Here is a 26,789-nt window from a genome sequence, read left to right as displayed (position 1 = left end):
CTCTGACGTGGTTTGCGATGTAATCACTGTAAAAGAGGCCTGGGCTACTGAACACTTGGATCAACTTAGATCTACAAAGAGATTACAAACACTTTTTTTTGTTGTTGTTGTTTTTTGCGGTACGCGGGCCTCTCACTGCTGTGGCCTCTCCCGTTGCGGAGCACAGGCTCCGGATGCGCAGGCTCAGCGGCCATGGCCCACGGGCCCAGCCGCTCCGCAGCACGTGGGATACAGACCGGGGCACGAATCCGCGTCCCCTGCACCGGCAGGCGGACTCCCAACCACTGCGCCACCAGGGAAGCCCTACAAACACTTTTAATGAAGATGTTACAGTGTTGATACTTTATATATTTTGAAAATAATTTTTATCTCTTTTCATATGAAACTTGCCTACGGCATAGTCTGTCCCTATCCCTGGGCTGGTTCCACAAATGACTGGAAATTTATTTGCATGATCCTGGGAGTGGCTAGTAGAGTGTGCTGTGAATATGGAATTGGTATGGCTGGATGCACTGGGGTTTGCAGAAGCCCCACCGAGACTATACACACAGATCCTCAGCCTGGAAGAAATCAAGTTTCAGTTTGATGAATTTGCTCTGGGCCATCTCCAGGACACTTTACGTACCTTATGTACCGTTCCTCAGACGCTGTGGCAATGCAAATAACATCTTCTGTATCGATCCTAAAATAGCTGGAGATACTGCAGTTCCTTCTTGGAGGCCCTGATGGCAAGTGGAGGCCGGGTGCCAAGTCCATCAGCTGCATCTAGCTGCACCAGTCTGGGCATGTGCCATGGCGCGTTGTCACTCAGACCATGCCTGGACTGGAGAGAGTCTTCTTCATTCTAGGTCTGAACAATCCTTTCTGGAATCAGTGGGACTAAACCACAGTAGCCGGCAACTTCCCTGAGCTCTCTTCCACCATCACAGAATCTTGGGAAGGCCAGATTCCAGCCCAGGCTGATGCTTGAGTGAGGGCTTGGTACCTCCATTCTAGTCCCTGGAAGGCTTTGACCCCTGGATCCTTCTTCTGGCAGAGGTCATTGGTCACCCTTCAGTATGAGGTCGGGTATGCCTGTATTGAGGCTTGTCCTACCTGCCAAACTCAACCCATTTTGGAGAGGTAGGGAAAGAAATGGGTAAAAGACAACAGGTTAATAGAACTGAACATCTTCTTGCCTTTCTGACCAGCCCAGCATGCACTACCTGGGGTGGGTCAGTCAGCTTCCTGTGTAAGTGTTACAGGCCACCTCCTGCTATACCTCCCTCACATTTATACACATTCATGTTCACTCTCATATACACTCACTCACCTGTATGCACCACACACACACAGACACACACACACACTCCCACCAGCCAAATGGACAAACCACCCAAGGGAATCATGCACTTTCCTCAACTTAATAGATGCTCTTTCCCAACTATCCCCTCCCAGCCCCCAAGAAAGATGTCATTTACAGAAATCAAGATCCAACTCTTCACCCTAAAATCAAGGACAGGAAGGATCTGGCTACCTTTCATAGGTAACTATGATCTTTTTCATGACAAATTACAGGGTGTCAAAGAGGCTTCTAAACTCTGGTTCACACCACTATAGACAGATAGCACAGATGAGTCCCTGTACTGGGCTTCCCCTCTGCCACCGAGAGCACACCTACAAGCTCCTCAGCTGCTGTCTGTAACCCGTATTGGACGCCCCACTGCTCCTGGCGCCACCCAACTGGAAACCGTTGGTCTCAGTCTCACTTGGATACTTGAACATAGAGCCTCGTCCAGTTCCTGCACCCAGCACTCTCCTAGGTAGGTGTCCTTCAACCAGATTACACAAGACGCAGAGTTTGAAGAGTATATTCATCTTTTGAAGCTCAGGTCTTCCGTCCAGGACAACCTAGAAGAAACTTACAATGGGGAGTTAGCAAATCCTTGACCACACCCAGCAAGGACTGATGTCATTGTAAAGAAGAAAAACTGGGAGCTCCAGATAAAACAGGACAGCCCTGAATGGGGCTGGGTCCACCAAGACAGGAGACATCAGTCTGGAAGGGAAACTAGGATGTAACTAGGTTGCATATTCATACAAATCCCATGTAAGTACTTTTAGCCCTCAAACCCCTGCCTCTATTTTTTCTCACCAGGCCCAGACCCTGTATGGTGGCCCTATCAAGGTGGTCACAGTAAGATACTCACTTCCAATCATTTTCAATTCATGAAGTCAATTTGGAGGAACCAGTGCATCCATTAAGCTGGACATTCTGAGGACAAACAGTTCAGATGTGGGCCTGTGGGCCAGGAGAGAAGGCCTTCTGGACGTGCGGGGATCAGTCCAGGTCTTCGGTGATACACTGAGGCCTGAACCACACCAGGTGGGTTCTGAGGACTCACAGGTGTAGTCCTCCAAGGCCTCCTTGTCAGGGGCAAAGCCCTACTTGACTTCTGAGGCCTGAACCACACCAGGTGGGTTCTGAGGACTCACAGGTGTAGTCCTCCAAGGCCTCCTTGTCAGGGGCAAAGCCCTACTTGACTGATGTTCTGACCCACAGTTATTTCCTGGACCCTGTCTTTACACTACGTGTGGGCCAGTGTCCCCTCCCCCAAAATGTATATGCAAAATACTTAAGGTTGACTTGACCAGGTTTCTGCACTCAAGGGGCAAAACTCTTATACATCAGGAATAATACTTCTCTGGTTGCCATAGGTATTCAAAAACTCACTTTTGGGGCTTCCCTGGTGGCACAGTGGTTGAGAGTCCCACCTGCCGATGCTGGGGACACAGGTTCGTGCCCCGGTCCGGGAAGATCCCACATGCCGTGGAGCGGCTGGGCCTGTGAGCCATGGCCGCTGAGCCTGCGCGTCCGGAGCCTGTGCTCCGCAACGGGAGAGGCCACAACAGTGAAAGGCCTGCGTACCGCAAAAAAAAAAACAAAAAAAAACCTCATTTTTTCATTACCATCCTGTCAACAGACTTCCTCAGAATAAAAGGAATATTCTTTGGACCCCCAAATTAGCAAAAACTCCTCCCCAAATCACGATCTTATCTGCCCTCATCCAAGCCTATTCTAACTCAGCCCACCCATGTCCGCCTGGCTTGGAAGCCTCCAAACATATATATGGGGCCACCGTGTTGCTAGAAAACTTTTGCTCTGTTGCCAATTTTTCAAAGAATCTAGTTCTGTGAGAAACCAACTCCCAGGACACAGATAACATTAAAAGAGGTTTTAAGGCTTGGAGAGATGAACTTAACAGAATCTGACATACTGGGCCTCAAAGGCTAACGACAGCGTCTGGAAACAGCTCTCAGAGACAGGAAAACTCAGCCCTGGTCACTTAGAGTGGGCACTTAACTTTCAAAGACGGGGTTTTCAAACAGGTAGCCTAGGCAACCTCTCAGCTAAACCTTTATCATATGAGCCCAAATAACAGGAGCTGGCAGAGGCCAGCCTAACTCAAGGAAGGTCCTCCATTCTAAATAAATCATAGCTTAGCACTCCTAAAACCTCCAGCATGACCAGATACCAGCAACAGGCCAGTGTTGCATTCAGCAGCCCCTGGACAAGGTCCTGTACCATTGGGTAGGGACTTCCAGAGGACAGAGGACAGGGGAGGCTTGCTCTGCCATTATGACCCCTTCAGCATGTTCCCTGGGGAAGAGCCAGCACACAGGCCTGTACTTCTGCCAGGACAGAAACCCAGACACATCCAGATGTGAGGTTTCTGGCAGAATATACTCAGGTCCAGGCAAGGGCCAAGAAGACTCTAAAGGCTCCCTATTCACCTTGGATGCCAGAGGCCCCTGAAAAACCGGACTCTGTAATGGTTGTGGCCTCTCGAATTGCTGGTGTTATGGATGATGTCACCAAGACAATGCACATGATCTCCTGGACCAGAGCCCATTTCCAGCCATCACAGCCCTATTGGTCAAGGTTAGATTCTAATCCACTGACTACCTAGTGGCCTGAGTTTGCACCCCAGTTCTGGAAGCACAGTTCAAAGCCCAATGAGTGTCAATCCACCTCTCTGTCCCCTCGTTTTATTCAAATAATAAGTGAGCCAGAGCCCAGAGAGGTCCTACCATTGCTATACACAGAGATGATTTTTAGCCAGAATCCATTCTGCTTAGTATATACTTGTAGAAATAGTGTAGTTCTGGTGAATAAACATGTTTAATATGACTCCTGGCTGCGTGTCATATAGTCAGCATGACCCATTCCCTCATCCTGCCTCTAATGAGCTTTCTAACTTTGTCAATTTTTTATGACCCAGGACACAATTTTGTACAGTAAGTACAGATTCTTAAGCATCTTAAAATGGCTCCTCAGTCCCAGGCACTGTGCTAGGCCTGAGGACAGCACAGAGAATACCCAAGGGCCCTGAGGATTCTCACGAGCTTCCTGGCTATCATTGTCCCCTAGGACCTCGCCCCAGACATGCTTGCTTCACCAAGGGGAATCATATCTGATACATTAAAAACAAACAAACAAACAAAAAAACACCACAGATGTCTAGATCTCTCAGGCTACAAGAGAGACAATTCCAGAATGGAGACATCATCTGGTCTCCTCGCCCTTCTCAGCATCGTGCCTTTGCTGAAATCTGGAAGGCCTCTTTCTGATTCAACTTCCTGTGAAGTTGCAGAGGTGGTGAATCCTGTCACATGCTGCCATCAGAGACCCCTGAGGGTACATATTCTGCCCAGTGGAGCCTTCCCTGCCTGCCCTCGCTCCCCTCCAGGAAGAGGAATCAGACGGGGTCAGGGTTGGCTAAAGGCCTGTACACCTTTTACTTCCTGGCCAGTCTTTCCCCTGGACTTTCCCTCTTTGGGATCTCCCCTCCTCCCAGCTTTTAGGGCTGCCTCTGGCATTTCTGACTTTCAGATTCACCCTTCCCTTCATAATGGTCAGTCCGACAGCTCCCCCGTGAGCAGCACCTGCTGCGTTCCAGCTCTGTCTCAGCCTGCGCCCTGCCCGGCACCTGTCCAGCTGATGTTAAAGACATCCCTGGGTGTGTTTACCCCCAGCTCATCTCAGAAGTATCCCAGACTGATTCCTTGCTGTCCCATTCAACATAGGACGTGAGAGTTTCCTTCCGTAACTCCAACACTACCTGAGGCAACTGGGGCCATGCTGTCCTTCTCTGTTTACTCATGTCCTGAGCTGTCAAAAGGGTGGTTGTCCTCAGGAGGGCTGAACAGAGTATCAGGGCACAGTTGGTTGTTATTCCAGCGGGGCAGTCGGGGGCAACGTGCCGGCTGCCATCAAAGGGAGGTCCTCACTGGAGCTGTGACAGAAAAAACTCACCTGATAATTAAGAAGATGATTTATTCAGGTGATTGCAATAAGGAGAACATCCACTGATGAGGAACATCTCAAATAAAAGGAAGGGGACCAGGGGTTTTATAGAGGCAGGTAAACAAGGGAGTCATCTTGGAATCTTACAGGAGTCATGAGAAAGGATGGAGTTGAGACTTCCCTTGGAAACTCTGAGGGCAGTGTGGTCCTTTGTGGTTAGCTGGTTTGTCATTTCCAAGGCACAAAGGGGTAGGGGGGATTTCTTAACCATCACTGCTGAAGTTGCACAGAGCTCAGATAACGCTCAGTAATGTCAGTCCCGCCTCCCCGTTCCAGATGACTATCTTTTGTCACTGAACAACTCAGAGGCAAGCATAAATCTCCCGAGTGGCATGAAGCAGGGCCTAAGAAACAGTCTCTCCAGCATTCTTGCTGGTGTTGTTCTTCTAAAACTGGAGGCGCATCTGTTGAGAGGTGGGGCAGAGGTCAGTTGTTTTATGGTCCTGGAGATCAGATATCTTAAAAGAGGGATGCCTAAAATAGAGACATAATAGTATAAGAATTGTACTAAGGTAAAGAGCCAGGAGTTGAACCTTGAGAATTCACCAGTCCAGGGGATTCTAGAGGAAGGAAATCTTGTGGCACCACTCCTTGAGTTTCTCAAAGCTAAGATGGCCATACTCTTGGTGATGTCGTGCGTAGTCTTGGCTACCTTTCATTCACGGGCACGTGTGATCCAAGTATTTTGTCGGACTTCCTTAGTGGTCCAGCAGCAGCTGGTCCAGGGAGAATTCCAGCCTGTGCATGGTCTGCTGTGGAGCTGGGTCCTTAAAGGTTGCTGCCAAGTCACTAGGCTACAGCTTGCAGAGCTTCTTCAGATTTTGGGGGGAAAGGCCAGCTGCAAGGCAACCTGAAGTGCTGATAGGGATCCAGGTAGCCAAGTTTTAGTTCTTGGTAATGCTGAGTCAGGCAGGAGGGAGAAAAATTTGAAAAGTTAGTTTGGAAGATCGTAGTCAGATACTGAAGAAAACTGAAAGAATTGAAAATGTGGTAAGGATCGACAATTTCGACAAGGCAACAGATCCAGTCCAACTTAAAGGAAGGTACCAAAACTGGTTTTTCCATGAGGGGTGGGGGAAGGAGGTCAGTGAAATCTCATCAGACAAGACAGAGTTTGCACAGCCATCAGCTACCTGCAATGTACAAAGAATCGCTAAAAAGAAAAAGAAACTCAAAGGCAACGAACAGGGTGAGAGTCTGATAACCTGGAAGGGTGTGCTGTAATTGAAACACAAATATTCTCTTTTTTGATACCCCTCTTTTGACAAAGATAACCTCAAAGAAAGATTTTTCTTGATCACAAAATAAGGCTGGTTTCAGTAGATTTGGCCTATTTACATAGGTACCTCCAGAATGGCGATCTTCCACATAGGCCTGCTTAAGTTCGTTTGCTGGAAGTTCTAATAAGGTATCTCAGATTGGACTGTTGAAAGCCTCTTCAGGCTAGGAAGCCAAGCCAAGGATTTGCCATCAAATTCACCTGCAGTACTCATAAATTTGAGCAAATTCCTCTCTTCTCAAGGTTGCCCAATTATCCTAAGGCTCATGGGCCTGCCAGGAAGTGACCTTCCTTACTCACCTGTAAGGCTGGGAACTCGGTGAACAAGTACCAGGTCAGTTTTCCCAAGAAGGCTTTGTAACCATTGGCTCCATAAAATCAACCTTAGTTCCTTAAAAGTGTCAGGTCATTTCTGATCAAATGAACATCATTCTCAAATATGATATTCCAGGCAAAGCCTTGGGCTCATAACCAGTGCTTCCAATTTTGTCCTGTTAACAAGGAAGACAGATTCTTATTGAACCTATGCAAATAACTATATTGCCATGAAATTAAGAATACTCACAAGACTTTCTGAATTTTGGAACCATCAAGGAGGGAGCATAAGATATTTACACATGGTTTGTTTCTGGTTAGCAAAGCATAGTCTACTGAATTATTATGAGTTATAGATAGCTTTAGAGAAAAGAGAATGGAGTTCCTTATATACCTAGAAAACAGAACATTAAAACAACATCAACAATATTCCAAACAAAACCCACCATCACCCCTCATTCATTCATTCAGTCCTAGGTAACGAATTCTTGTTGCCCTGGATTTTGGTTTTGTATTCTCATGAATTCATCTGTGTCTCAGCTAGAATTCTAGAAATCCTGACTCAGCCCACTGGTATGGTCTCACAGTTGTCTAAATAAGGCCATCAGAAGCCTGTACCCCAAAGTGCCTAGCACAGTCCTTTTCCACAGGACTCTGAGACAGCCCTTCTTTGTCAAAGACAAGCACTCTAGTCTATAGCTGATTGTAAGTGCTTTCAGGGAAGCATCAGAGAAACCCAAAAAACTATCTTTAGATGACAAAATAAGATGGCTGTAGTTAACCTGTTACTGACATTTTCAAAAGTGAAAGATCGGCTGGGAGTTCATAACAAGAATAATACAACTGACAAGGAAATTTGGTTGTTTCTACAGCATAGAGACCAAAATAAAAAAGTCAATCCAGAAAATGTTTTAGGCAAAATATCTGTTAACATAACGAGTAACTCTATTTTCAAAGAAGAGTAGATATTATATCCAATTTATAAAAATGGAGGAACATAATCTTCAGAGGAAAAATATCTTCAGATATAACATATAGTAATCCTGACATAATATACACTAAGAATATATAAAGAATATCAAGTAAAGAGACTCTGTAAATCTGGAATTGGTCCTAAACCTCTGCATATTAATATAAGTCCATAGTAAAGGATATTAGTTTCCAGTTGAAAACTGCCACTGTAGTAGTTAAATTCAAGTTAAAGAAGCTATGGCTGAGTTACCATTTTAAGAAATAGCTAAATTATGACTGACAACACCTCCTGTGGTTGTCTACAGTTGGTCCTGTGTCCACGGGTTCTACATCTGTGGATTCCAGCAACCGAGAACAGAAAATATTCTGGAAAAAAAAAATTCCAGAAAGTTCCAAAAAAGCAAACCTTGAACTTGCAGCACACTGGCAACTATTTAAATAACATTTACATTGTATTTGCATAACATTTACATTGTGTTAGATATTATAAGTAATCTAAGGAATACGGGAGGATGTGAGTAGGTTATATGCAAATACTTTGCAATTTTCTATAAGACTTGAGTATCCACAGATTTTAGTATCTGTGGGAGATCCTAGAACCAAATCCTTGTGGATACTGAGGGATGACTGTACAATCAGGTACAGCAGCACCAAGAAACAACAGGGCCAATGAGAGCATTGACAACGCTCTAGGAATTTTCCCCAGAGCATATAGTTCCTGAAATCCGAATTTAATTACAATTTACCAAACTGATTTATTACCCTGGGACATGCTAAGCAGGATCTCTTCTGATTTAACAACTCTTCCTATGCAACTCATCAGTAGTAACCATCAAATAAACCCAATTATTTCCTGCCTTTTCTCTTTTTACAATGAGAGAACAAATCCTTTGTGCTTTTTCCTTTGGGAAATCTTAAAGACAGTCTTGGGTGCAAAAGGTATTATTTAGGATCAATTTGGGGTAAGACAAAATATCAAAAGTTGTCAGGATATTTGAACACCTGAATAAGGTAGGATCATGAGTTCCTGAGAAATAATACTTGGTACTTACTTAAAGTGACAAGAAAGGATTTTAAAAATAAGCATAGGAGGTAACATGATTGTAAAGAATCTTAGCTCTTTCCTAAGTAAGAAAACTTCGTTCTCTTAAAGAATCAGGGACATAATAAAGTCAGCATAAACCATAAAAAGTTATTCTGGCAAAACACAGAATCTGTTACCTTGGCAAACCACACAGAAGGTACAGAATAACCTTTTACAGCTTCATATTCATTTCTGATTGCTGCTCTAACAAATTTGGGAGCTTAAAACAACACAGATTTATTATCTTATAGTTCTAGAGATAGGAAGTCCAAAATCAGTCTCACTGGGTTAAAGTTAAGATGTCAGCAAAGCTGGTTCCTTCTGGAAGCTTCAGGAGAGCATCCATTTTCCTGCTTTGTCCAGCATCTACAGGCCCTTTTCATTCCTGGCTCATGGCCCCTTCCCCAATCTTCAAAGCCAGCAGTGAACTACCTTTCAATCTCTTTCAGTGTCTGTTGTCATATCACCTTTTTCTTATTCTGACCCTCCTGCCTCCCTCCTATAAGGACCCTTGTGATTACACTGGGCCCACCAGATGTCCAGAATAACCTCTCCATCTCAAGGTCCTTAACTTAATCACCTCTGCAAAGTTCCTTTCACCATGTAAGGTGACATATTCACAGGTTCCAGAGACTGGGCCATAGCCATCTTTAGGGGGCCATTAGTCAATCTACCAAACCTCTCACGAAGGGCAGACCAATAATTTTCTCATTTTAACAGAGAGGAAAACAAATTCTAGTTTTGTGTCCGTATATTTGATACTAAAACTCTTTTTAAAAAATCTTATAAATAAATCCATAAAAAAAAAATCCACCAAAACTTAGCCAGCTTTGACAAATAAAAATCCCCTTGTCTAGACCTTCTATACCTTTCTATATCCATTCAGGTTGTAACCTACACGTTCCTCTTTCTCATTATGGAACAACCAGTCCGTTTACTTTAGGACAAAATTACTCTTTTTTTTTTTCTTAACAAAACACATCCTGCATACCTCAACTCCCAGAAACATTCCCCTGATTTTACTGAGCCACCATCTTCCCGGACCTCCACCCTCTTCTGTCTTTGCTATTACAAAGTGGGAACCCTCGTCCTTCTCCTATGCTCCCATGAAATCTCCTCCCTCCTTAGGGACCTCCAGGCATCTGTGATTCCCTTCTCTTTCTTGTATCTTCAACTTCTTTAACTGTTCCTTCCCACAAGCACTTAAACATGCTCAAGTCTCCGCTGTCTCCCAGACCCTCTCTTGACCAGGCCTTCCTCTCCACTTCCCTGTCTTGAAAGTGCAACCTCTACTCATATTTTCCCTCTCCATAGCTCCTGTTCACACCTTAAACCCACTGCCATACGAGTGCCTCTTCACCCATCACTCCACTGGTACTGCTCTCTCCAAGGTCACCAAAATCCTCCTGTTGCCACATCCAGCCGATAACTTCCAACTTTGTATCACTTGATCCTACTGTAGCACTAGACTGCTGACTATTCTTTCTCTGGAAATGTGTCTGTGGGACATTATGCTCTCCTGGTTTTCCTCCTATCTTTTGACTTCTCCTAGATGGCATCCATCTAATGAATTAGCCCTATTATCCAACCAGTTGCCTATGTCAAAAGCCAGGTTTTCATCCTATATTCTATATTCTCCCCTACCACCTATAGCCTTCAAATCACCAATTACTGCCTTCTAGATATTTTTTTTTTCCTAACTGATTCACTTTTTTTCCATGCCCCCTAGTTCAGGCTCCATTTCTCTTGCCAGAATGAAAATAGCCTCCCACTGGCCTCACTACCTCCAATCTGGCCTTCTTCCCACCCACGGTGCGTGCAGGATCATGGTGATGTTTATAAATCTAAAGTACAGATCTGAGCTTGTCACTCCATGGCTTAAAGTTTCAACGTTCATTCCACCCAACCTATCCCCATTGCCTTCATGTTGAAATCCAGTCTCCTTAACATGGATGATATGGATCTTCAAATATTAGAACTTTGTTTATCCTTCAACCTTATCTAGTGCCAATTTCCCTCCGTGTTCCTGCCATTTGCGACAACATGGATGGACCTTGAGGGTATTCAGGTATTCTACTAAGTGAAATAAGTCAGACGGAGAAAGACGAATACTGCATGTTCTCATTTATATATGCAGAATCTAAAAAAGATGAACTCACAGAAATAGAGAGTAGAATGATGGCTGCCAGGGGCTGCAGGTGGGGGAAATGGAGAGATGTTCATACTATATCTAATGTAAATATAATATATATAATGTACATATAATATATCACATATGTAATGCTCATAGAGATGTACATATCTAATGTACAGCGTGGTGACTATAATTAGCAGAGAGTAGATCTTAAATGTTATCACCACACACATACACACAAAATCATAATTATGTGAGGGGGTGAAGATCTGAACTAACCTTATTATGGTAGTCCTTTTGCAATACATACATGATTCTAATCACCATATTGTACACCTTAAACTTACATATGTTGTATGTCAATAATACTTCAGAAGTCGGGGAAAAAAAAGAAATAACAAATTAAAAAAATAAAATTCGCCTCCGCAAGCTCTAAGCTGTATATACTGTATGTTCACTGTACTTTCCTGCGTTGGGTGCTATCCACATGATTTTCTTTGAGCATTTACCCCCATTTTCAACTGGCTAAATCGTATTTATACTTCAAGTCTCACTCTTCTGTAATTGCTGTTTTTTTGTGTGCCTTTCCTGGACCACAGGCTCACTGAATGCAGGGGCCATGTATTGGCCCAATGTCTCATTCCCACGGCTTGTGCCCAGTAATTATGTGCTCTCAATATGTATTTGTTGAATAAACAAAGTTTCAAAGAGATTCAGAGCAGGTTTTGTGGGTATGAGGGTGTGGGAAGGGTGAATGGGTGGAAAGAGCAGTTAAACAGGAGAGTTACAGAGTTCAGGCTTCGAAGGTAGAATCTTGGTGACTGCAGAGACCAGGATGGCGCTAACCAGGTGGTTGGTGAGTAGAGTGGAAGTGAAGGTCACTGGGGCAGAGAGTATGAGAGAACCATGACCTAATATATCAGATGAGTGGCACTTATGTTGCCCTGGAGAAGTCAGGCACAGGGTGGGGTGGGGAGGGAAGCTGTGAGTCAGGCTTCAAAGTCCTTTCACGAGTGGTGTGATTAAGGCAGGGAGGTGCCTTTTTCGATGGCCCAGCTTCAGCAGAAGACAGGAAGGGAAATAAACGTGATGGAAGAATTAACACAGGACCAATATGGACTCCAGGAGAATGATGACCCTCCTGTGTGACTCTGAGGTCTGTGGACATAGCATGGGAGACTGAGGGGCCCCTGTAGAGAGGGCTTCAAGGTGAAGAGGTCAAGGAATTTCCAAGAAAGAGGTCATGCCTCATATACTATAAAGTATAGAGTATATTATATAATACATATATATTATATTAATAGAAAGGGCTTGGAGTCCAGTAGAAGGACTGAAAAGGTATCTCCCCAAGGGCAAATTCAAGTGCTCAGATGGTCAAGTGCTCAGATGATACTGCTTCTTTCACTTTGGCTTCAGAATTTGTTACAAACTCCTTTTTCCAGAAACTTCTGCCATCTTGCTGCTATAATTCTCAGCTGCAGTGGACTTATCCCAGTTAAAAGATTAATCTGGAATCCTGCTCTGACCCTTAAATCAAAGGAATCCAAACCTTGCATGTGGGATTATCCACCCCCGTGCATTCTTTTATTCTGTGGGAAATTGGGTCCCTACTTGTTTTTGTGGAATGTCAGCACAATAAAGACCACCTTTTGGGGGACTGCGGTTCGAAAGAAAACTCCTCTTAAAAAAAAAAATGCAGTGGGAGTAAACTCCTCATTGAACAAAGTTTCAAAATTAGATAAAACTTGCAGTCTGCTCACTGAAGAGGGCGAGGCGCCTCCCTTCCCTGGTGACTAGAGAGAAGCAGAGACAGCCTCAGGAACCAGCTTGCTCAGGGCTTGTCATCAGTTGATTTCTCTCTGAGCCTAGACAGCTATAGTTTTTCTAATAGCTTCTAATATGTTTGAGATCAATTGTCCTTGGTTGGAATGAACTTTACTTGTAATGTGTTATTATTTTACTTATATTTCATACTTTTTGTTTAGGTTTTTCATATATGTATTCACTGGCAAGATTATATATATTCACTGGCAAGAGTCACTGGTTTTCTTTGTGTGTGTGTTGCATTTATTGAGGTTTTGGTATCAAGGCTATAACCGGAATAAGAATAATCCTGCCCCATCCCACCGCCAACTTGTTAGAAATGGCGAATCACAGGCCCCACCCTCGACCGAGGGAATCAATACCTGCATTTCATCAAGATCCCCTGGTAATGCACGTGGACATTATAGTTTGAGAAGCTGTCCCAGGCCTTGACATTTACCAGAAACTGCTTCTTCCATAGTCTCATGGTAAGCAACCTGGCTCTCCTCCTTTCCAGCTCGCTTGGCCTACGGTGCTGATTACACCATCCTTTCACCCATCATTCCTTAGATCCTGCTGCCACTTCCACAGAGTCTCTGCCCTCCCATGGCTCCCACCTCCTCCCCCATTTCCTCATTCCTTCCTATCCAGCTCGGAGGCAACAGTCAGCAGTTATCATTATTACTTCCTTGTATATACTCTCCCCTTCCTTTCCCCTTTTTCTCTCCATGGAATTATCTAACAAAAATAACCCCGGCTGAATCCAAGTCTCTACCATCCCGTGCTGGCACCATCCCAGCAAATTGTGGCCTCTGAAAAACAGCCTCATCCCGCTGACTGGCCCTTCTGTACACCCTCCCCTCTCCCCTCCAGCTTCCAACACCTCCACCTTGTCCACGCTCTAAGCTGATGACCTTGCTTGCTTCCTATTTCCCTGAGAAAAGAGAAGCCCTCAAAGGAAACGTCCACACGTTCTGCCACCTCATCCCCGGGGCTGCCTGTCCTCCGTTGCTGTGAGGGAACGCTTGCCTTGCTGGTCTCCAAGGCCAGACCCGCCACTGTGCACTGCAAGCTTCTCTACTTGCTCACTCAAGGATAACTCTCCAGAAAATGCTGCCCCACCCCAGTCATCATCAAAATTTCCCTCACTACTGAATCATTCCTGTCAACACGGAAGCTGGCTCTAACAGCTCCCATCCTCAAAACAAAACAAAATGAAATAAAACAAAAAAATCTGTTTTGACTTCACTCTCCCTTCTGGCTGCTGCCCCATTTTTCTGCTCTCCTTTAGAACAAAGCTTCATGAAAAAATTGTCTACACCCATGGTCTCTCATTCTAGAGCCCAATTCTCTCTACAGAGGTCTTTCTAGGTCTTATTCTTTCTAGAGACCACTCCTGTCAGGCTTTCCCACCCACTTCTGCTGAAACAGCTCTTCCCAAGGCCACTAGTTACCTCTGTGGCACTGACACCAGTGACCAATCACCACTACTAATCTTACTTGAACTATTAGCCACATTCAGAGCCATGGATCCATCCTCCATCCCTGATCTTCCAGCATGTGAACCTCTCCTGGGTCTCCTCCTGCCATGCTGGCTCCTCTCAGTATCCTTTGCTGGTTCCTTGTCATCTCCCTGACCTCTCAATGTTGGGGCCCAGGCTCACCCTTGGCCTTGTCTTTTATTAACCCTCTCTCCCTAAAGGATCTCCCTGAGTACTGTATTGAGATTTTACTTACTCTGAGGACTCCCCTAATTCTATCTCCAGCGCAGACCTCTCCCCCAAGCCCCAGACTTCTACATCAAGCTCCCTCCTTGGGTGTCTCACAGGCAGCTCAACTTAATATGCCCCCAAATGTATTTCCAAGTTCCTCCCTTCATATCTGTTTCTGTTTAAGTCTTCCCCATTTCCCCAAATTGTATCTTCCAGTTGCTTGAGAAAACAAAAGACAAAAAAACACACACAAAAAAACTTAGAAATCAGCAAAATCAGGCTTCCCTGGTGGCGCAGTGGTTAGGAATCTGCCTGCCAATGCAGGGGACACGGGTTCGAACCCTGGTCTGGGAAGATCCCACATGCTGTGGAGCAACTAAGCCCGTGCGCCGCTACTACTGAGCCCACGTGCCACAACTACTGAAGCCCACGTGCCTAGAGCCTGTGCTCTGCAGCAAAAGCCACCACAATAAGAAGCCCATGCACCACAACAAAGAGTAGCCCCTGCTCGCCGCAACTAGAGAAAGCCCGTGCGCAGCAATGAAGACCCAATGCAGCCAAAAATAAATAAACAAAAAATTTTTTAAATGAATAAAATCTATCTTAAAAAAAAAAGAATTCAGCGAAGTCATGTCAGCTCTCCCTTTTAAATGTGTATAGAACACGACTACTTCTTTAGTCTTCCACTGGGCTGAGTCTGTCTTCTTGTCACTGGACTATTTCCAAAGCCTTCCAACTGGTCTGGATGAAACTCTCTGGCCCTTCAGGCTGGGCTTCACACCACAACCAGAGTAATTCTTTTGAAATGTCAGACCACATCCTTTCTCTGCTCAAAACCCTCCAAATATCTCCCGCTCTCATTCAGAGTAAAAAACCAAAGTCCTCACTTTGGTCTATATGGCCTCCCTCTCTTCTTATCTTTCCTCTCTCACCTCAGGGCTCTTGCCTTGCTGGGCTCCAAGGCATCCCCACCTCAGGGCCTTGGGTCTTGCTGTTCCTTCTGCTTTTCCATACTCATAGCTCACAGCAGGCTCTTTCTTCAAGTAGCTTGCCCCCTGCAGGAGCGCTAGAAATAACAATACCCTGCACTCCCTCGCCTCCTTAGCCTGTGTGCTTTTTCTCCATAGTACTAAAAACCATCTGATATCATATATATGTTGGTTTATTTGTTTGTTGTTTGTCTCAGGAGCAGGTAATGTTTCGTTCAGTGCCTCACCACCTAGAACAGTGCTTGGCACACAACAGATACTCAAAAATAGCTGTTCAGTTACAAATTAAAAGCAAAACAACAGAAAGAAATGAAAATATACATGTATGGCATTTTTATGTACCAGAGTCTGTTGTCAGAGCTTTGCGATGCATTATCTCGTTCAACCTCATAAGCCCATGGTACTATGCTATTATACTTCTGTGTGAGTGTATGTGAAGGAACGTAGGAATAGGGACAGGAAATAGCCCATAGAGACTAAATGGTGGAGTTGAGATTTAAATCCAGGCTGTTGAATCCTATTAATATGGGTCATTCGATCACTTTCTACACTCTCTCTCAGAGGATGCTAAAATGAGAGTTACCTGTCCCTCGAAAGTAGGAAGGAATGAGTCTGCACAAGTCAGCCCCCGGCCTTTAGCAGAAATAGACCTTTGTTCAGAGTTCAGGAAGTGGTCGCAGACAGTGGACGTAGAATTCCTTCGGTTAGAGTTCTCAGACTGACGAGACCGGGCTGAGCGCCTACATCTAAACTGCAGGTGAAAGGAGAGGAACTCCCGTTCTCTGCTTCCGCTTTTCTCTGCTCCCCCTCCCGCTGCGGCTCGGCGCGGACTCCTACGCCCCGAGTCCGCCCGGCCGCCCGGGGGCGCCCGAGGCCGAAGGGGGCGTTGCGGCACCGCCCGACGTCGCGCCTTCGGCGGCTGCGCAGACGCACGTCAAAGCCGGGCTCGGGCCGGGAGCGGGGAGCGGCGCGGCCTGGGAGAGACTGAGACTCCGGGAGCCGGGCGAAGGCTGTGCGGGGCCCCGCAGCAGAGCCGCAGCCGGAGCAAGCGAGCGAGAGCAGCAGTGCGGCGGCCGCCGCAGGAGCCCCTGGGCCGCCGTCCGCTCGCGCAGCCGCCGCTGCTGCCGCGGGATCCTGTCACCGGGAGCAGGAGCGGGCGGAAGACAACGGAGGGGCCGAGCGCCCAAGCCGCGCCGCGGGGACCGAGCGAGCAGCCCGAGGCGGCGGCGGCCGAGGACGGAGACGGCGACGACGCGGAGGCGGAGAGGGAGCCGCCCGGCCCAGCCCCGTGAGTGACCCCCGGTCCGACCCTTTTCGAGGCGCGGACGCCAGCCCGGCTTCCGCCTCCCTGCCCCGGCCCGTCACCGGCCCCGGGGCTGCCTCCATTTTCTCGGGTGGCGGCGGCGGCCCCAGCCCGGGAGTCGGCGGGAGCGGCCCGGCCTGCCCTCTCCGCCCGGCCCGGGCTCCTCGCGGAGCCTTACCCCCTCGTCCTCGCCGGCGCGGCGCCCACGGGCCTGCGGCCGGGTCTCCGGAGGCCCCGTGCTCTCCTGCCAGCTTTCCGCGGTTCTGTGGCGGGGCTGGCGGCGTGGGGGCGTCTGCGGCCGGAGCCGGGAGGACAGGGGAGTGCGGGCACGGGTAACTGTCACTCCCACTGCACAAGGGCTCCGGCCACCTCGCTTCTGGTCCATGGTGAACTTCCTGTTATCAGGAGGCGGATAGCATCTCTGCGTTCTTCAGTTCAGGAAAATGTCTAACCGATTTCTGGTTAGGAATTGTGCGGTCGGAGCGTTCCCGAGTTCTGTTGAACCAGCCTGCGCGCTGAGTGCGTGCAGGCGCCCTGGTCGGTCCGCGCCAGAGGGATTCAAAGGGGAACCCGGGCCCGCGGTCCCCTCCCCCGAGGAGCTTACGCTCTGGTGCAGGAGATAAGGCGAGTACACAAATAACCACGATACCGGGAAGGAGATGATAAGTCCTGTGAAAGAACTACAGAATGCTAGAAAGGTACCCAGGGAAGACCGGACTGATCGATCACTTCCGCCTAGCAGAAATCTGGAAGGCTTCTTGGGCGAGGCGGTACAAAGCGGGTCTTGAAGGCCCGACGGGATTTGGGAGAGAGGAGGGTTGCAGAAGAGAACGGTATGTGGAGGAGCCGCAAAGCTAGAGGACAAAGGAAAAAAGGTATAGTCTAGAAATAGTAGATAGTGCAGTTTATTGCGTAGGGCCACAGTGGGGACTGGGGGTAGGCCAAAGAGTTGCTGGGGGGACAGATCGTTGAATGCTGTAGAGGAGCCGTTTGAGTGGCATTTTAAGGAAACTTAGAGCTGATTTCTCAGAGACTCATGGGCCCGGAAATGTAAGCTAGGGGATATTAAGGGCGCTCTTGTGAAAGAAAGGAGAGAAGGAGGCCCAGTAAAGAGGTGACATTCTGTGCCTTGAATATAATGCAGTTTGAGATCGATTTTGACAGCTTCCCGGATATTCAAATAAATCCACGTCCAGGCTAAGCAAAGGACCTTTTGCAAAAAACTTCTTTAGATATAAGGCTCTTAAGAAGTAATGGAAAGGTATGTGTAAAATGAGGTGTTTCTGTTGGTGCAGTTCACTAAAATGCATCAAAACTTCTCGCACTGTGTATTAGGTGTCTACATTTTGGAACTACTGAACTGAACATAACTTAGTTCTTTGAGATGGTTTTTGTGTAAGGCAGTCTAAACTGATGCTTTAAAAAATCAGATTGTCACTAATAGAAAGTTGGACATAGAACCTTTTCTTAGAAAGGTAAAAATTTCTTTATTAGTTTTTAGTTATGAAAATATTTATAGGAGAGCCAGAAATGAAAGTCTTTGGCTTTATTTTGTTCCTTTTTTCCAGATTACTAGCAAATAATTAACACCTTTATTCGAAGTCTAGAAGTATGGTCTATGGAAGCAGCTTAGAACCTGTGTTGGTTTTGTAAGGACATATGTGTTGTTTGTTTATATGACAAGTGAATGCCAACTTTTTTCAGTTAAAAAAAAAGACTTGTAAAATGCAGGAAGTACTGTAAAATTTTTAAAAATTATCTTATGTAATCTTACCACTTATGTTACTATTAACATTTTTGCATATTTCCTTTTCAGTCTTTTTATGTTTATTTTTTCTTTACATAATGAAATAAGCTATGTATATATAGCTTTTCTTAGGCTTTTCATTTTTGTCATTGAATATCTTCATATAAAAATAGTTTTACTGAAGTGTAAGGGAAGTCTTTCTTCTTAAGTGTATTATTTTTTCTGACAAGATAGCCTTATTTACCTCAGATAAAATGCAGTAGTCATGCTTAATAACTGTTGCTGTGGACGGAAATTTTTCTAAAGGCTTCTTGTTTGAAGACTATTTTTTAACTTCTCTGTAAGATTTGGATCCTACTGCTTGTTGAATGAAGAAAGGTTTTATTACTTGGGATGTGTGTTGTCATCAGGTATGGAAGAGATCACACATTTCTGCTATATGAGTGGATGTACTTTTTTTTAAAAGGTACTATAAAAAGGTTACTTTCATAGCTGGTATAATATCTCCCATACACTGTGATGCACCTCCCCTTCCCACTCCACCCCATCTCCCCCCGCCCCTAAAAAATAGTCTTTATACTAAGACCATCCATATAGGTTAACTACTTTTTGATCATAACATCACAAAGATTCAGGCTAGGTGTATTTCATTTTTCTGTCGGTATTTATTTAGTAAAATATAGAATTTGTTGTGAAATAATTTGCTGCTGTAACAAAAGGGACTTTTTTTTTTTTCAAGGCAGATCACTTTAGTTCATTAGCAGGTTCTCGTTTAAACCAGTTTTTTCCCTTGTGCTTTACAATCTAAACTGCATTAATGAGGTCTCTGTTTCTCTTTCTAATGGCATTTAAAGTGTGATGCTGAGTTAGACTATAAATTTTCATAAAGTTACTGTAAAAGAAGAGCTGAGAAAGCCCAGTTTAAGTATGGGGCTTGGTTTTATAATCTGGTCTTATTTTTATTTATTTATTTTAATCTTTTTGGCTGCGCCCCGAGAATGCAGGATCTCAGTTCCCCGACCAGGGATCGAACGAACCCATGCCCCCTACAGTGGAAGCGCAGAGTCTTAACCACTGGACCGCCAGGGAAGTCCTAGTATGGTTTAATTTGAATCTTTATTTGTATATTGCAAATGTGTATACCACAAGGCATCCTTTATTACTTTTGAATATTTACTAATGTATTTTTCTTTTGATCAACTTTTGTAGGTTATAGATTTCTGTAATTACTGCCGTATTTTACCAAGTCTTTTTTCCAAGAGGAGTTGTTCATTCACAGTTGTGCCACCTGTCATAAAATACAGACACAAACCCAAATCCCACCCCCCTACCTCCACCCACCTCACCTTAGCAGGCGAATACAAAATCCAATATATACAGCAGGATTTCATCATTTCAGGTAGTGTCTTCTGGTTACCTTTCTGGTGGTGTCTCCATTTTAAACATCAATTTCCGTCTTCCATGGCTTCTTTTATTTAGAAATTTGATTTTATGGGTGTTGTCTGGTGTTAATAGAAGCAGGAGTCTGATAGGTGGATTAGTGTATATAATGGCAAAATGTTGGTAAAACTTCGTTGTGTGATGAAATTGTGGAAAAGAAGATCAAATCTTAGAACCTCTGTGTTAGGCTGCTTATGACTTGTTTTGTTATTTAATTATTGAGATATAAAGATCTTGTGTTTGTGTGAATGCAGACCAAGCCAAGTAGCCTAAACATTGCATAACAGTTTGGTCATCGGTCTGTAATCTGTTTTCTATTGGAGAGAAGGCTAGTTTGGAGCCATCCTTAATTAAAGAAGGTATTGATCTATGGGACTTCTTACTTATGTGTCTCACCACTCAAATGACTATCCAACTGGACCCTAATCACTACCCTGTCAGTCCAGAGTATGAGGGCAGAGCACAGTGAGGCATATATTTGTACTACCAGCATTTATAGAGTGGGCTTGTCTGGGAGTAGACGCTAAATGTTTGTTCTGCTTCTGTTTCTTAGGCCTTCCAAGGATTCTGAAAAGAGTTATTGCAAGACTAGGTGGCAGATGATAGACTGTGGTGATGAAATTAAGGTTAACAGCTTATTGCAGTCAGCATTTTGCGGGGGTGTGTGCACACGCATGTGTGTGTCCTCCAATGTGATTTGTTTTCTACCCCACTGAGCTGCCCTGGCGCCACTGTGCTTTTAACTTTTCTCTTGAGATAGAAGGGGTGAGGGGATGGCAGAATTGTGGGTTTTTAGCAACTGTGATGTTAAGTTGGCAGAGGAAGGAAGAGTGGCATGCAGAGAATTGCAAGAAATCAGTCAGGTGTGAAGTAGCTCCAAAGGAGGGAGGTCAAGCCTGCCCTGGCCGTTTATGTTGGCAGTGTCTGGCACATACCTATTTGCATAACCCTTAGTACATTGTGTCTAATTTGAGATTTCCATACTCAGAATACAGTGTTTAAGTTGTAGGTTTGTATGTGCTTCTTGATATGTATATATATATATATATATATTTTCCTGTGCATGGTTACAGAGGCAGAAAATCTAGCTAACCAATATTTAGTGGCATTCTGGTTTTATATGATAATTATTCCTTAGGAGCATTATCCAGCAGATAAATTTTTATAACCAAGGAAGTATGATAATGTTAAAATATCACAACACTTTGATTATTTTAATAACATGTTTGAGAAACAAAATACACATTTTTTTTTTTTTTTTTTTTTTTTTTGCGGTACGCGGGCCTCTCGCTGTTGTGGCCTCTCCCATTGCGGGGCACAGGCTCCGGACGCGCAGGCTTAGCGGCCATGGCTCACGGGCCCCGCCGCTCCGCGGCATGTGGGATCCTCCCGGACCGGGGCACGAACCCGTGTCCCCTTCATCGGCAGGCGGACCCTCAACCACTGCGCCACCAGGGAAGCCCCAAAATACACATTTTGTAGCTTGATCTTAAGTTGCTACTTTATAGCTTTGTCAAATGAACTGTAGTTTTTTCTTTTACAGGGTACCCTTAACATGTTAGTCACTGTTCTCTCCCTCCACAGTAGATTATGTATCAGCTGTATTTGGACACAAGGAAGAAATAGCATTAACAGTTTTCTGTTTACATGTCTATAGTTTAAGGCCCACTCTGGGATTTATAGGATTCTGAGAGCCAGTATTACCTGTGGTTAAAAGCACAGATGCAACCAGACTCCTGGATTGTTGAACCCCTCAGCCCTCCTATGGGCTCTGTAACTTCAGGCAATTCCTTCACTTCTCTCTGACTTAGATTCCTTGGATAGGAATGATACAGACCATCTGAGATTGTAGGGGGATTAAACGAGTTACTGTGTCTGGAGCGCTTAGAACAGGGCCGATGCATACTGAGTTTTGTGGTGGTGCTGATGCCACACTGTTTCAAGTAGAAGAGCGCTTTAGGAGCCCTGTAGTCCGAATGGTTCTTCCTGCACTTTGAGCTGTAACTGGTGGAGTTTTCTGCGAGGTGGAGTCACTTGCTTAGGGTTGTGCTGCTTATTAGTTGTAGGACTGTTGTAGAGTCTGGTTCTTTGTTCTTTATCCAGTTTGCTTGAAAGAAAGTTAATTTTATACTTTATGCAGTAATGTCTTCTTTGAATTTTTTCACAAAAAGTTTACAAAGATTGTATTCATATGTTAAATGTTTTATGGCACTTAATCCTTTTTTTTAAAGGTGTTTAATATACTAATGTTTATAATCACGTTGTAGCTGACAAGTTTTTTTTGGAAGGGGGGTAGTTGTATGAATATAAAGTTGAAATAGGTGAAGAATCAAGTGGTATTATCCCCCAGCATCATTACAGATGGAAGCCAAGGTGAGGGCATGTCCAAGGTCACACAGACATTGAACAGTTGAGCTAGGATTTGAACCCAGATCTGCCTCACCTCAAAATGTGTGCTCCCGGAAACAGTATGACTCTCTCATATGACATAGTTTTATCTCAGTCCATAGGGTTTTGGTTTCTTGCTGACTTCTTTTGATTTAGTACTTTAGAATGAAGGTTTGTAAGTATACCGAAGAGGATATTAATAGGTTTCTAGGCAGCAACCACATGTTATAACACAAAATGAGATGTTTTCTTCTAAATGCTCTAGTTGTATAGAGTCATAATTTGATTAGTGATTATTAGGCCAGTAAGTAGTGTTTATTTTTCATGTTGGTCTTGTAGAGAAGATGGGAGGCTTTGTGTTATAGTGGGCAATGCAGAAGCCTGGGAATTGGAAGATCTGGGCTGGGTCCTGACTCGTTCACTAATCATGTCACTCTGGGCAAGTCTTTCCACCTCTCTAGGCTTCAGTCGTCCCATTATTATACTAAGGGGACCAGACCGAAAAGCCCTTTCAGTCTCTTTTGCTCTTATTTTCAGTGATCTGTGTGTAAGTTTTCTGTAGGCTTTTCCCCCCTCTACTGGACACCTCTCCTTTTGCCTGTGGTCTTGAAGTCAGTTTCTTTATGTGAGCTCTGTGGCACGTAACCATGCTTTTACATTTTTTCTTCTGGTTGGTCAGGTGCCTCATGTTATTTCACAATGCAGTAGTTTTCTGCTTCAGGTAATGTTACATCAAAATGTATTTATTTTTCAAATTTTCTTCTTTTGTACTTATGAATAAATGGTTACGAACTAGTGTTATGTGGTTGCGAAGTACAAGCTTATTAAGTTAATGATTAACAAATCCTCAAGCCTCACATCTAGTTTCACTGTCAGCTTTTAAGTATCAATACTATATGTTGTGAAGTGTTATGAGCTGTTTGTTTTGCAGAAAGGAAAAATATTAACTAAAGGCAATGGGAATGGAAAAGAAAAGACCAAAAAATGTAGAAACAGATTTGAAGATGTGAAGAACATGCTCAAGATAGTATTCTTTGGTTATAGTTGGTACTAATCCTCTACCTGTGAAAGGGTGGTAGGCTGGCTTAGATCATAGGATGGTTTCTAGCCCAGGGTTCTGTAACTGATAAGAGATGAGAGTGATATTCACCACCCCTGAGCATTTATGACTCCTCAAACATCTATTCTGAATTAATTTGTTCCACAGGCAGTCTTTATTGCCCATTATGCTGGGTCCTGTCCTATATGTCAGTCTCAGAGGTTTCCTAGTCCAGGTAAACAACTCTTCCCCTCTTTGATGGCATGTTATCAGCCAGTTTACTTTTTCTGGATTCTCCAGCAGGGAGACAGAAACTCAGGTCATTAAAATGATCCTTGCAGATCTTTTGGCTGTCTGTTTGCAATATGGTTTTATGAGAGATTAGTAGTTGGTAGGAGAGGTTCCAGAGAAATTTTAAGTTTAGAAAGCATTGGATTAAAAACAGTTAATCAGTTTTTATTTTTTGATGATGGTCGTGTTATTGTTTTTCTGCAGAGCTTTTCAGAGTTTTTAATGATGTGCATTTTGACTGTCCAGGAGGGAAATGTAATGTACAGTATTTCCCAATTTTCGAGTTTATTTGGTAACAAGAACACCTCCTTTCCCCAAGAAGTACCCACAAACACCTTGAAGGAGGGTTCTGTTGGAACATAATTTGGGAGAACCTCTTATTTCCATACTTATTAGTATGGAATTCAAAGCATTTACTTTTTAATTGGAATGATTACTTACAGCAAGTTGGAATTCAATTAAGGTTGGAATAATTTATTTTCAGTTTTGTTAAGTAAAAGAATGAACGCTTTAGGTGAGTGGCTTTTCAAGCTCCGCCCCCCCCCCTTTTTAAACTTCAGCCCACAGTGAGAAATTCCATTTTTAATCAGTGACCCAGCACATATATAAACACACTGTCAAAACTGAAAAAGAAGTTTCATGAAACAATACTTAGGCCTGCCTATGTACAGTGCATGTGTTCTGATACTTTTTATTTTGTTCTATTTTTAAATGTATGTTATTAGTTACTGAAATAATTCACCATTCAATTCGAGAAACACTGTGAGGTTACATGAATTTATAAACTCTTAAGATTTAGAGTGAGAAGATACTGTCAAGACTGTTTTGTGAGTGAGAAAACTAAAGCTCAGCCTAGAAGAGGAAGGGCTCTCGCTTTACAATTCCTGGATTTAGATTCTGGTTGTGTTTTCTTGGGCGGGGTGTTCTGTGTCCATTCTGCCTCAGCTTTCTCATCTGTAAAATAGCAAGAGTAGAACCTACGGATGAAGTAATCTTGAGGATTGGAGGATTCAGTAAGAAGTGCTTTGCATCATGTGTCTGATATGCTTTAAGTGCCCAATACCTTTTAGCTTTTATGATAACTGAAGTTATAAAACTCCTTCTGCACTGTACACACTTTCAAAAATATTTTAGGGCGTTGGAAGTGTTAAAGTGGCCTTCGGGTGAACCTGAACTCTTTTTGATCTGTAGCTGGATATATCATTTGCTCTGATATCAGCCCTTTCGAATAGTAAGCTTTAAAATAGCCGTAAGGACCCACTTAAAGTTGATTTGCCTCCTAATTGTAAATGGACTCATAATTGCTTCATGCCATATTATTGTATTTTTTAAACTATTTTTAACAGTATCTTAAGTTTAGAATAATCTTTCTTTATAGCATGTAATTAAATACAAATAAGTACATACCTATATCAGTGGTTAATTTAGTATTCTTACAGTTGTAGTTCACTAAAAGAAGAACAAGGTAAAAGTTGTTCTTTCCTGTTTCATCTCCATTTCTGCATTTTTTAAACTCCCCCATCCTCAGTATTTTATAATGCTATTGAGGGTTTAATTTTTGTGTCCTGACCTAAGCAAAGGAACATTTAGAGGATATTAACAATGGTGGGGGCCAAATCCAGTTTGTAGACTGTTCTCCATTGTCCTGAACTTAGCTGGCTGCTTCAGTCATTTTTGTCACCTGTTGAGGCATTTACATTGTCCATCCCTAATTAAATTTTCTCCTGTTGTTTCTTTTATTGCCCATTTGTCCTCAGTATGACCTGAAGTTTCTGAAATGAGAGGTTCTAATCAGCATCACTGAGGCAGACCAAGTCAGTATTAAAGAAGCATAAAGATTCTGTACTTGTGTTAGTAAGAGGAATGAGGTAAAAAGAATAAATAATTACTAACATGGCACATATATGTTACCTGCTGGTATAAAGTTTAAGACCGCTATATATATTTACCTCATTTACTCCTTTAATAATCCTATTTTCATTACCATATTTTCAGTTGAGTAAACAGAGAAAAAGAAACTAAGTAATTGGTCTGAAATCATACACCTAGAAGGGGGCCCTAAATTTGAAACCCTGGTCCCGGAGGGTGTACTTGTATCCCACCATACTCTCTTGCCTTCACCACAAGGTATTGAAATGTAGAATCATCCTGGAACATAGGAAATTTCTGTTACAGAAACAGATGAGATCAAGTCTTTTTAGTCAGGATGTGTGATATCCTAGGACACTGAGACAACTTGTACATTACTGAGTAGCTGTCAGGGGTCTTTGAGGAGCTGTGAAGAGAGAGAGCTGTGCAGGCAGAGGAGAGAAGCTAATGTACTGTTCTTCCAAAAGAGGAAAAGGTGGAATCCACAAGTCATAGACAGTGAATTTGATGATTGCTGGACAGATTCCAGAAAGGGGTGAGTCCTTAGCAGAGTGTTGACTTCTAGAAGCTACTGTCCATTTATTAACTATTTCTTTTCCTAATAGGATTCTATTAAGTGTGTTGGATTAGGATGTAGCCAAGATATGGATCTGTAAGGATTCATAGTTTCATTCATATTTGAGATTGTCTGAAAAATGTTAAATCGTATAATTTAAGTTGGAATATTTTTTAGGACTTAGAAGTCATTTTGATGTCTTTACAAGATCACTTTACTTATGTTTATTGTATTAGAATATAGCTTTATAATAATACACTTTTCCTAGGCTGCATCTGGCAAATCAGTTGCAGATACAGTGGCCTGCATCCCTGTGCCTTGCCTTCTCAAGTAGGCAAGGAGAAACTAGAACTGGTACCATCTTCCTGTATGTGCACACAGCAAAGTAAATACTTCCTAGTTTTATATTGTTAGAATCATTCACCCCTGTTCTTTAAGATTGGTCATAACCCATTTGTTTACTCAAGAGCTAGTCTTGCTCTTGTTCCTGAAGACTACCTAGTGAGTGACTGGAAGTAAGT

General features: G+C 43.8%; 1 protein-coding gene across 2 annotated transcripts in view; it reads left to right on the top strand.

The window, feature by feature from the left end:
* The first annotated feature begins 16,551 nt into the window (after nt 1-16,551).
* The window catches only part of CAB39 (calcium binding protein 39), an 86,428-nt gene continuing 76,190 nt past the window's right edge, over nt 16,552-26,789 (top strand). Inside the window, exon 1 of one of the 2 annotated variants that reach the window (XM_032636821.1) lies at nt 16,552-16,923. The gene's annotated coding sequence lies outside the window, so the exon portion shown is untranslated. Of the gene's footprint in view, nt 16,924-17,682; nt 17,814-26,789 lie in introns of those variants that run through there. The other variant, XM_032636822.1, reaches the window with a different exon arrangement.

Source organism: Phocoena sinus, chromosome 7, assembly GCF_008692025.1.
Source record: "Phocoena sinus isolate mPhoSin1 chromosome 7, mPhoSin1.pri, whole genome shotgun sequence".
Taxonomy (NCBI): Eukaryota; Metazoa; Chordata; class Mammalia; order Artiodactyla; family Phocoenidae; genus Phocoena; species Phocoena sinus.
Note: the sequence above shows the minus strand (reverse complement) of the source record. Positions and strands in the feature narration are given on the sequence as shown.